This window comes from Ostrea edulis, chromosome 6, assembly GCF_947568905.1.
Source record: "Ostrea edulis chromosome 6, xbOstEdul1.1, whole genome shotgun sequence".
NCBI lineage: Eukaryota > Metazoa > Mollusca > Bivalvia > Ostreida > Ostreidae > Ostrea > Ostrea edulis.
The window spans coordinates 85,689,253-85,702,245 of NC_079169.1; the positions used below are offsets into that span (position 1 = coordinate 85,689,253).

At 37.7% G+C, this 12,993-nt stretch overlaps 1 long non-coding RNA gene across 1 annotated transcript; it reads left to right on the forward strand.

The window, feature by feature from the left end:
- The first annotated feature begins 1,234 nt into the window (after positions 1 to 1,234).
- LOC125647408 (uncharacterized) lies at positions 1,235 to 10,709 on the forward strand. Its single transcript, XR_008796331.1, has 3 exons — positions 1,235 to 2,437; positions 9,381 to 9,463; positions 10,511 to 10,709. It is a non-coding gene; the product is annotated as an uncharacterized LOC125647408 (long non-coding RNA).
- The last annotated feature ends 2,284 nt before the right edge of the window (positions 10,710 to 12,993 follow it).

Consider the following 12,993-nt stretch of genomic DNA (forward strand, 5'->3'; position numbering starts at 1 on the left):
TTCAAGGTGACAATATACGTTTTAGAATCATTGGCTGAGAAAATCCATATAGATATCAAATAATGAATTCAATACCGTATATAGTTTAGCTTCCGGATTTTAGCTGTAATGACGTTAAAAAAACATAAATAGAATTAAAAATGAAAAAATAAAAATAAAAAATAAACGTACAGTCGTGGATAAATAGATTATATGCTTTAGGTATATATTGAGTATTGAAATACTTCAATATTATTATCAACATAATGTAATTATTTTGTACGTATCAAACTTTCGTTCTGTCTAAATTGTTTCTAAATTTACAACATTTCTATCAGGTTTTCCGTTTATCGTGTTTTGCGTTTATCGGGTCTATCGTGAAGATCGTTTATCAGGTTTTGCGTTTATCAGGTTTACCGTGTATCCTATCGTATCGTGCGTGTATCCTATCGTATCGTGCGTGTATCCTATCGTGTTCTATCGTTTATCATGTCAAGAATAACGTTGCGGGTACTGTATATATATATATATATATATATATATATATATATATATATATATATCAACAACAAATACAACTCTTTCAATAGTAGCAACACCACTACCAACCAAAACAACAATAACAAATACTGTTATAATAATAAATCTTATTTTAAAAAATTATACAACAGAACAAGTAAAAGACGAAGATTACAATGGCTTGTTTATAGGGTCCAGAAAACCTTTGCGGTCATAACTGGACCACAGAAGAAGAAAGAGGTGAAGAGGAGAAAGAGTTAACAAACAGTTTTTTAAATCATTTATCGGTAAATGCTATCTCATCGTCGTTTTGCATTATATCTTGCACGGTCAGGGTGAGAGTGATGAGTGACAAAAAATGTTTTTCCGTTGAACTTGATCCACCTTTTCGGCATTTTATATGCAAAAAATTATCGTGTCTTTTCCAACCGTGACGCGTGTACCTGTAGTAGATCTGCTTGTTCGTTAACGGGTGACGGAGAGATACTCGTTGTTATAGTGACAGGTTTACAACGGGATATCCACGTTCGCTCTCTTGGTGCAGAGGTAAGTGATTCTTTTTCGCTGGGAAGCATTTCAATAGTTGTTTTTTGGACAATTGATTATTGGTACGTAATCAATATATCTTGTCAGTGTCGATTTTATCCTCAACGGTTGATATAGAACTTTCCATCGCGTCCATCATTTGAATAAACTGGGTTCTGTAATAAACATGCTCTCTTGTACCTCTTGCATACGTTTTACCGGGACAAAATCAGTGTACAAGTACTAGCTGCAATAATGTAGACCTATCCAATTTTTTTTATTCTGATGTTTTCGGGATAGGGCTACAATTCCATAGGATCTCCGTAATGGTGCAAAATAATTTTATGAATAACCGATAATAAACTCTGTGTATTAGTCCCAAATGTTGTTTACACCAAAAGGAGTACCAACTTTGTGCTCGGGCATGTCTAATAAAGGTGTTTTTCATTAAATATAATGTACAGCATGCAAAATTCTTCGTCTGCTCTGCCATGCTTGTTATCGCGAGATCTCGTAGGTGGGTCTAATGAAAAACCTAAATTGACAATCAGCTCGAAAATGTAGTTACTCGAGCCACTTCGACAAAGAAAGGAAAATCATATTGTTGCAGAAAGAATTTACACTCTTCTGTTCGGTTTTTAACTTGATATTAAATTCAAACCTTTTCAATACCGACGAAATAGCTTTCGCCTCCATACTTGTCCATTGATGTAAATACTACCTTATATGGCATATGCAAATTACTTGACAATCGGAAGTTGAAACTTCAGTACATCAAACATGGCGCACAAATATGAATCGAGAAATTGGAATTTATCGAAATTGTTGAAAACGGTAGAATAGAGCCTCACAAATCTTAAGATGCAGGTTGTAAATTTATATATTGACTAAGAAACATAGAATATCATTTTATTTACGTAAAGAAAGTCAGGAAATGTTTAGAATGAGCGCAAATGTTGCGGGAGTGAATCACTCCCGCATTTGCACCATTTCGGAGATCCTAAGGAGTTGTAGCCCTCTCCCCCCCCCCCCCCAAAAAAAAATCAGAGAGGGCTACATTATTGCAGCTATACAAGTACATGCGCGGGGATTCGGCTTTCTGAAAACCGAAGTTTCCGTTTCGAAGCAGAGGGTCGAACAGTCTTAAATGTATTAGTTTAAAAAATACTCCTTTCTTAATGAGATGCTCATAAATATGCATACCGCATCGGTATCGACGCACAACAAACATGTCGGATTTAGCGGAATGTACGAAGTCGGTTGGTTGCGCAACGCGAGATCTCAGTATTGTCCCCCCTCATTACCTTCGGTTTTGTTGAAGAAACAATAAAAACTTTAAACAAGAGTGAAGGATGCAAAGAAGTTTCCAAGGGATACAAATATTTCAGCGAGAAATACATCTCGGATATCAGAGGTAGGTCAAATCGTCTATCAGCTGATCAGTTTGACAGATACTATCAACTAATCGATCTTGAATCGTTTTGTGGCTGTAACTTACACCATATCAGCATGTAACAAAGATGTCTACTGAAGAGATGATCTTACATAATAATTAGTTATATGAATTAAATACGATGATTGTTGATAAAACTGATCGATCGTATACATGTTCAAGTACCCCCCCCCTCCCTCAGAAAAAAAGTTTTAGGCCTATAGCATCCCAGCCTGCTGAAAAACCATATATTTTTGTTGAATGATAAATAATCTAGTAGTTTCAATGAGTTAATTTATGACAAACTAGCATCATTTTATCAATTTATAGCCCCTGCATATATATATCATATGATTTATTTATTCCAAATTAGGGCCCTCCTGGGCATACCTCACTATTATTAATACATATATATTCTCAATAAGATATGTTTAAATCATAATGCATTTGACAGATTTCAGTATGTAATGTTTATGAGAAGAAGAAAAAAGTGTATTGTAATTTAGTATTATGAGCTACAAACAATGTTCATAACATGAGACATTTTGAACATGGTATTAATACTTAACGTATTACATGCAATTAACTTGTGCCGTAAAGTTTCAACTTTGCATTTGATGTGTGATTTCACCGCAACACCTACAGATAACATTATATTGAAATCACATGAAGAAACTACAAACAATTCTGTATGTTTTGATATTATATCCAGAAAAATGAGCTACATATGAACGCTGAAATAAGTTGGGTTTTTTCCAAATGAAATGAAATATATAGTGAAAAATGGAATGATGACTCACTAATGGCCATGTACTGTATATGATTAATACTCCACTGTGTTATGTCTGCTCGGCAGAACAGGGTTGACTCGGTCAACAACAGCAGAAATCAAACAACGTGGTATCTGCCATTTTAGGAACTACTTTATTATTGTGTATTCATGCGCATGTCAATACTAATATAAGAACCACGCATTATTCCGGAATTACATATTCAAATTATAGTTCATAACATTCCTTCCCACCAAATATGATAGTCCATGGGGAAAAGTCCATATGCTAAGAGTTCATTTTAAGGATTGAATTGTTCTAATGATAATTCACTGTTCATCGCTAGAATGACAAAATTATATTTTCTTCTTTCAGTAATAATAACAAGCTTTCAATCAATTAACTTGAACACATAATCTGAACAAAATACACTTTGTCACGGTGCAACATAATTGCTAACACGAATACTAAAAAAAAAACAAAGAAAAAAGAGACCTTTCTGATCCCAAATAGATTGCAAGGGGATTATTATGCCCCTGAAACACTGCAATCATAAACGGAATCACTTGCACGATACAAAGTCTTTGTAACGACTTGGCGGACCAGCTGTGCGCCTTGGATTTCTTCTCGGTTCCGAACGCTGATCAGTTTGCTGAATCTGAGGTGGAGTACTGACCTCTTGACTAGGTGGTTGACTATCCTGACTAGACATACGGATATCTTGACTTCGCGAATCAAGCTGTGAGTCCTGCCTGGGAATAGCACCGGATTGCTGATTTACAGAGATATCATTTGTAATAGGTGTATCTGATGCACTGACGTTGGTCGCGAACTCCTGAATCTGATCAATGTGTCGTCTCCACGTTTGACCTGGTGCCACTTCTACACGATATGAGACTGGGCCTGTTTGTTCACTGATAGTTCCGGATACCCAGTTTGATATAGCGTTTTTACGGTAGTCTCTTACAATCACCTCCCTCCCTGGTTCGAACGCACGTAGTGGACTTCCTCTTTTGTTAGCCATGTCAAATTGCTTACTCTTGACATCCCGCTCAGTGTTCGGTTTCACCAAATCCAGTCTAGATGATAAAGTACGTCCAAGAAATAGTTTTGCAGGAGACTCTCCCGTGGTTGCATATGAAGCATTTCTGTATGCTAAAAGAAAATTTGCCAATTTGGTTTGTAAAGATCCGCTGTCTTTTTTACTTGCTTTCATGGCTGACTTAAAAGATTGGACAAACCGCTCAGCTAGTCCATTGGAACTTGGGTGGTAAGGAGCGGAGGTCACATGTTTTATGCCATTGGCTTTGGTAAATTTCTGAAAGTCAGCAGATGTAAATTGGGGCCCATTGTCACTCACTAAGACTTTCGGCACTCCATTTCTAGAGAATATGCATCGCAACACATCAATAGTAAGATCTGATGTCGTTTCGCGCATTTGGATCACTTCCGGCCACTTTGAATGGGCGTCAACTGCTATAAAAAACATTGAGTTCAAAAATGGCCCGGCAAAGTCAATATGAACACGCTCCCATGGGCTAGTGGGCCACTCCCATGGGTGAACTGGGGCGGATGGTGGTGAACGTTTAAATTCGCTACATCCTGCACATGATTTTGAAATATTTTCAATGTCTTGGTCGATGCCTGGCCACCACACCAAACTCCTGGCCAAGGCCTTCATTTTTGCTATCCCAATATGCCCTACATGCAGATCGTTCAGAACATGGCTTCTCAATTTCAGTGGAATTATCACACGTATACCCCATAGAAGACATCCGTTGTGCACAGTTAATTCATCTCTGCGGCTGAAGTACGGATACAGGTCCTTGTCCTCTGATTTAATGTATGTGATCCACCCATTCATGACAGACTCGTATACATGCGATAAAACTGTGTCGCGTCCAGTTTCCTGTTTTATTTTGGCGCTCGTAATTGGTAACTGTTCAATTTGCGACATGTACATTATGTCAACACTAGTGTCTTCGGAAGTTTCACATTCGGATAATGGCAGTCGCGATAAACTGTCTGCATTTCCATGCGTTTTAGTATTTTTGTACATGATTTCATAATCATATCCTGATAGAAATAAAGCATATCTTTGCATGCGTGCAGCTGAAGTTGTTGAAATTCCCTTTTCTGGATGAAAAATAGACACTAACGGCTTGTGATCGGTGAGTAACGTAAAATGTCTCCCATATAAATAGGTATTGAAACGCTTTACACCCCACACTATACCCAAGGCTTCGCGGTCAATCTGTGAATAGTTTTTCTCTGCAGCCGATAGTGATCGTGAGGCATACGCAATAGGCCTTTCTGACCCATCATCCATCACATGTGATAAGACGCATCCTATGCCGTATGGCGAAGCATCACAAGCTAATCGTACTGGCTGATCGGGATTGTAGTGTGTCAGAACTTCTTCGGATGTTATCATTCGTTTAATATCCAAGAAGGCTCTATCACATTTAGGGGTCCACTCCCATTTCTTCTCCTTTGACAACAGCTGATGTAACGGATATAATGTGCTAGACAGATTTGGCAGAAATCTGGCATAATAGTTCACAATTCCTAGGAATGAACGCAACTCCGATACATTTGTCGGCTTTGGAGCATTGATAACTGCATCGATTTTTGCCCGTGTTTTGTGTAATCCTTCACTGTCGATTTCATGTCCACAATATGAAACGCGCTCCCTGAAAAACTCACACTTATCTAAGTTTACTCGCAAATTGTAGTCATCCAGTCTCTGCAGTACTGCTTCCAAATTTTGTAAGTGTTCTTCTTCACTCGTTCCTGTGATGATCATGTCATCCATTATACATTTTACCCCGGCCAGCCCTTGTAACACAGTATCGATTGTGCGCTGCCAAATAGCTGGCGCTGAGGCCACACCAAATACTAATCTGTTGTATCTGTACAATCCCTTTTCAGTATTGATAGTCAATAATTTTCTGGATTCGTCATCTACAGTCATTTGTAAGTACGCATGGCGTAAATCTAACTTGGTAAATCGTTGACCTCTGGACAATGCCGCAAAAATGTCCTCAATCCTTGGGAGCGGATATTGGTCAATTTCAAGGACAGGGTTCACAGTCACTTTGAAGTCACCACAAATCCGAACACTACCGTCCGATTTTATGACTGGTACGATAGGTGTAGCCCATTCACTGTAATCTATCTTTGTAATGACACCACTGTCGACTAACTTGTTCAGTTCCTTTTCAACTTTTTGTTTCAACGAATACGCCACGGGACGTGCTTTGCAAAACTTGGGTTGTGCACTTTCCTTCAGTTTCAATGACGCTTTGATTCCTTTAACGGTTCCCATGTCATCCTTGAAAATCTGTCCCTGTTTTCCCAAGATCTCAGATAACTTATGTTTTGTCCCTTTGGAACATGTGCCTGAAACTTTACTTGTTGCAACTGACAAAGATTTGATAGAAGGCCAATCCAAGGTAATGTGAGCTAACCATTCTCGGCCAAATAGCGATGGCCCATCTTTTTGAACAACATATAGGTTAAGTTCCTTCCTTTGATTTCCATATGTAACTGGTACACGTGCTACACCTTTGGGTTTTAACACCTCCTCTGTGTATGTACGTAAACGCAAATGTGTTTTTTTTTAGACTGTCAACTTTGTCAGGAAAATGTTCACGAAATTTCCTTTCTGACATAACGGATACTGCAGCTCCAGTGTCCAACTCCATCCGGATTTTCCTGTTATGAATGATAGGCTCCAAAATAATGGCATTCAGGTGTGTATTGTCCAAGGAATTCACATGCAAAGTGGCTACGAGACTCTCGTTAAAGTCATCACTGTAATTACTATTTTCGGCTTCTAGACTGTTGACAGCTCTATTTCTGCACACTTTCTTGCAATGGCCAATTTTTTTGCATTTGTAGCATTGTTCATCTTTAAAGTAACAGTCCTTAGGGTGATGACGCGTACTATGACACCGAAAGCATTTCAGCCCCTTCGACTTTTCTTGTGTCACACCACGTCCTTGACCTTTCGGATGAGATGTGCCCTGCTTAGGTCCTCCGGATCCCTTACGTTTCACATTAATCTTGTTAACGCCTAGGCCTACATGCTTAGCTTGCAATTCGGTGGCATCACGTGACGCTGTCTCCATAGCTTGTGATATCTGTACCGCTATTTCCAACGTGAGATCTTTCTCCGCTAATAATTTGTTTTGTATGGCCTCACTGCGAAGTCCACAGACTAGGCGATCACGAATCGACTCACTCAAGTTTTGTTTAAAGTCACAATGTTCTGATAATTTGCGCAATTGTGCGAGGTAATCACGGATACTCTCTCCCTCACGTTGATCCCTCTTGTAAAATCTGAATCTCTCAGATATAACTACGGGTTTAGGGTTCAAGTGGTCACTGAGTGTTTTAATGAGTTCAGCATACTCACATTCACTTGGCTTTTTAGGCGCAGTCAAGCCTCTCAAGAGCTGATAGGTTGGGCCTCCCACCAAACTCAATAGCGCGGGAACTTTCTTCTCGACTTTCACCTCATTGCACAGAAAATACTGTTCCAGTCTTTCACTATATGAATCCCACGTTTCCACATGGCTATCATATACCTCGATTCGTCCGATAACTGATTTGGCCATCCTCGTCGCCAATATGTTATGTCTGCTCGGCAGAACAGGGTTGACTCGGTCAACAACAGCAGAAATCAAACAACGTGGTATCTGCCATTTTAGGAACTACTTTATTATTGTGTATTCATGCGCATGTCAATACTAATATAAGAACCACGCATTATTCCGGAATTACATATTCAAATTATAGTTCATAACACACTGTATTAAATGCAACAGATAGCACGGGATGGTGCATTGGTACCAAGTCAACATGTCATGTTTATAATGAGTGCATATGTGCAAACATAGTTTCTCATGGTTCATACATAATACACTGTATTACTAGTAGTATGTGCTTAGACAATGTAAATCACATGCGACATTACATCATACATGTAACCATAACATGCATATATCATGGTATACATATGTATATTGTATCATGTAGTTATAATGTTCAATTGCTAAAATTGTATACTATAGATAAGCTGTTTCGAATACTTAGGGTACAAGACTAGTCGACATGACATATGCAGGCACTGTCCCTTGGTACCCCCTGTGTTCAGGTGGCAGGGGACAGTTTCTTTGGTTTTGAAACATGTGGATAGGGGGTATACACCAAAGTCAGATTATGACAGACTAATGAAAAATCATATTTCCCTTTTATGTCAATACTTGTATTTCATATTAGTGTAGTTAATAAATTATGACCCTAAATTACATGTAATCTATAAATACTGGTGCTGGTGCACAAAACATGCTCTGAGCAGGTTCCCCTTTTTTGCTTTGATTTTCCCTCATTTGGGCTAATCCGCACCACCCCCACACCATCACAGTACCAAACATGGGGATTTAGACACTGTGCACAATCAAGAACCCTATCTGCCCTTCTCAAAAATCTACCTCTCATATGGGGCCATCCACCTTCCCTCACAGCTACAGACCTTTTGCTAGACCCTGCATGTTTTCACCGGAATTTCTTCAGCAACTGACCACGTGTCTTAGTTTCGTATTTGCACCCATCTATATGCTAGGAATCATGGTGACACCTACATGTTGTATATCAACATTTTTACTAAGCACTCAGCTACATTTGACATGCATCCTAAAATTATTGTATACATTTTTACACATGTAATATCACTTCAAATACAGGGTAATTCCATTTTTTGAAAAAGTTGACCGGGCCTATAGTGCGAAACTGTCCCCTGCTACCTCAGAACAACAACTCCCCATATATCATCCTTCTTATACAGTGCATTTTCAATAAGTATTGTTACATTGTATGAGCCAACTCTAGACCAATGTCAATATAGAAATTCTTAACATGTGTATTTAAGGTATACATGTGTATTTAAGGTATACATGTGTATTTAAGGTATACATGTGTGTTTAAGGTATACATGTGTATCATTATCATGTAGTTATAATGTAATTGTTAAAATTGTTAAATATAGTATATGTTGTATATATATATATATATATATATATATATATATATATATATATATATATATATACACTTGTAATAAAATTTTAATCAAACATTTCTTATTGTAGTGTATAAATTGGATGATGGCTGTGTTGTTAAAGCTAGATCCTACCGATCACAGAAGAAAAATGAGTCTCCACACACAATGGAGGTAATATTCAATTTGATTGTTTATGTTTTATCAGTCATATGTATCATAATGACTAATTATTCTATTTACATTTTTGAGATACCATCTAATATGTACTACTTAACCTGTAAGTTACAGTCACAAATACCAGTATACAAAAATTATTGGTTAAAGCATATGCTTGCTTAGAACTCGGGTTTCCCCTCTGAAATTTGGGATTGAGTCCAACTTGATAGGGTGGTCACTCACCCATACATGCATGTGGGGGGTTCCTCCCTCCAGATGAACCCATTCATATCAACATCTGTACCAATGTATTGATCACTGCATTGAAGTTGTATAATTCATTTTTAGCTCACCTGAGCTGAAAGCTTAAATGAGCTTTTCTGATTGTCCGTTGTCTGTCGTCTGTCTGTAAAATTTTCATACTAACGACTGCTTCTCCAGAACCAATGGGCCAATTTCAACCAAACTTGAAACAAATCATCATTGGGTGAAGGAGATTAAAGTTTGTTCAAATGAAGGGCCATGCCACCTTCAAAGGGGAGATAATCACAAAAATGCAAAACTAGGGTAAGGTCTTCTCAAGAACCACTGAGCCAGAATAAAGCAGAAAATTACATGAAAGCTTCCTGACATAGTGGAAATTCAAATTTGTTAAAATCATGACCCCTGGGGGTAGGGTGGGGTCACAATTGGGGATCAAATTTTTTCCTATTGGGATATTGGGAAAATCTTTAAAAGTCTTCTTCTCAAGAACCACTGGGCCAGAAAAGTTAACATTTACATAAAAGCTTCCTGACATAGTGTAGATTCAAGTTTGTTAATATACGGCACCCAGAGTTAGGGTGGGGGCACAATAGGGAAACAAAGATTTACATACAAATTTATAGGGAAAATCTTTAAATATGGGCCAAGGTGAGCAATGTGGCCCATGGACCACTTGTTGTGAAACACTGTACAATAAATGAATTGACTATTAAATTATTACCTAAATCCAACTATACTTGTTTTAAAATATTTAAATTTACATTACTTTACTTAATGTTTTTGAATTTGTCTTTACAGATACATCTAAAATCAGGACCAATATTTGAGAGAGATGACAGCAGTTGCTCCTGTCCAATTGGAACCTCTGGTGCATGTGGTCACATTACAGGTCTTTTGTATACCCTTGCTCATATGAAAACAACTGGAATGCTGGTTATTCCAACAGATGTAGCAAAAACCTCACTTCCACAAACATGGCATGTACCAAGAGGGGAAAAGGTAGCAGGGATCTCCATTGACAACGTTCGAGTGTTAGGTTTTGATATGAGGAACCCATATGTGCCACCTAGAGGAATTCGAACAACATTATACAACCCTATTGAAAATGTGTACTGCGAGCTCTAATGTCTAGAGGGTGGGAAATAATCCGAACTAAATCTCAACCTCTAACAAGGAAATTTTTTTGACGCCAATCCCAGAAGTCCCTTGTCAAAAATGGCTGAGATCTCGCAAAGTCGCACCTTGGAATATGATTGTGAACTTACGTGGATTATCATCCTAATCTTGTGGCCTTCTAGCTCCAAAATTTAGTGCACCATTAGGAGATATGTTTAACGAAGTGCAATGTTTATGAAAGGCAGGCTAAGATGATGTGTGACGTCATGTCTACGGTTTGACGTACGTCATAATAAGACAGACAGTGGCGGATCTAAATACGTACTTGTTAAAAGTCATACTACCGGAACATTATTGAATATACGTGAACATTAGGCATACGTAATCTATTAAAATACTAAATTCTCAATAGGAATTTATTATTTTAACAAGAAAAAAGGGAGACTAACTTCTTAAAAATTGTTAGAATATATGAGGGATCACAGGTACTGAATTAGTGCTATTTAAAAAATTACAAAAAATCGATGGAATTCGGTCGGATTGAAAACATTTTTAAAATATTTTTTTTTCCCGCGACTAAAAATAATAAGTGCTTCAATCCATTTCCTTTTAACATGTCCGGTAATGCAAACCACGATGACACCCTCCCCCCTCCCTCATGATAACCAATCATGACACTTGCTATTAACGACTGAAAAATCATTAATTAATTCTAGTTTTGTGAATTAATCTTAATTAATGTATCATCACAACAACAGCATTCCAGGAGAGGGGCTGAAATCAATGATGTTGCAATTTTATTCAATAATTGTATGTGAATGCTGAAATATTTCATCATTGTGTTACAACTAGGATTATGTACAATATTATAAAAATTGTTCTAATTTTCTCTTTTAGAACATACCATTGCTACAAGGGGATTATCATATGAATTTCATTGTTTTTAATTAGATAGGTTCGCATGGCGGGGTGGGGGTGTGGGGGATATACATGCCCAATAGTTGAATTTATCGATTTATTTTTAAATTTTCATTACATATTGAAATGCGTTTTGTGTTCAAAGGCAGTGCTGTTTAAACATATTTTTACAAACTTGAAAGGCTTGGGCATTTTTGTCATACATTTAGTAACTTGAAAAGATTGAGAGTAGAAAAAAGGAAAGTAGAGGCTGAGAGCATACAGTTCAGAACAGGTCGTGCATCAAAGGTTAAGCCAGTCACAGTGAAGGCAGCAGAAATAAAATGTATATATACATGTAGCATAAAAATATTTCAATCACATTCATGTATACATGTTTTAATGATTTTTAATATAAAACCCTGGGAGAAAATCCATGTCATGCGTATTTGGCAAGTAGACATTGTTTAATTAAACCTGATCAAAGCATGAACATTACAAAATATGTACATACATGAAGCTACGCTCGCTCAAACGGTAGCACCGTCAACATATTAGAATATGATAACATCCAATCATCACTTTAAAGTACCACTACAATCCTTTGTTTCATCAAACATCTCTGCACTGTTTCATTGACTTTTTGTGTTGTAATTATAAAAATTCAAATAAAATTTAAAAGTTTTGGAGGAGAATTAGGTTCCTTAGGTATATAGAAAACTTAATGATATCACGACTTTGTCATTCGTATAGATATTGTTGTGCTTTTATTTTTAGACACTCACTCTTTTGTGTCGGTAATTGTGTGACTACCGGGATTTTAATTAATCAAGCAGGGTTAGTTGGTTGGTTGGTTTTATATAGTTTAACGTTCCAATATAGAATTTAACATTTATATGGAGACGTTGCCGGTGAAGGACTGCATTTTAGGCCTATGCTCAGGGCTTACGGACTTCGAGCTGGAAGAGATCACCTGCTGTTGCACGGGGCCTCGGGCTTTGCGGTCTCATCCGCAGGAACGCCCCATGTAGTTGCCACTTACGACAAGCAAGGAGTACTGTCAATCGGAACTCCTCGAATGTCTCGCACACTGGACATAGATCTCGGCAATCGGATCACGTGCTCGTCCTTTTCCGTAACCGGTAAGAAGACTCGGACGTGGATCGGCGCAAGAATTGCATCAAATCGATGCATTTCTTCGCCGGAAACGCGCCCGTGGATGAGTGTTAAAAGGCCAGAACCGAATCCCTGAATAATATGTTATTTAT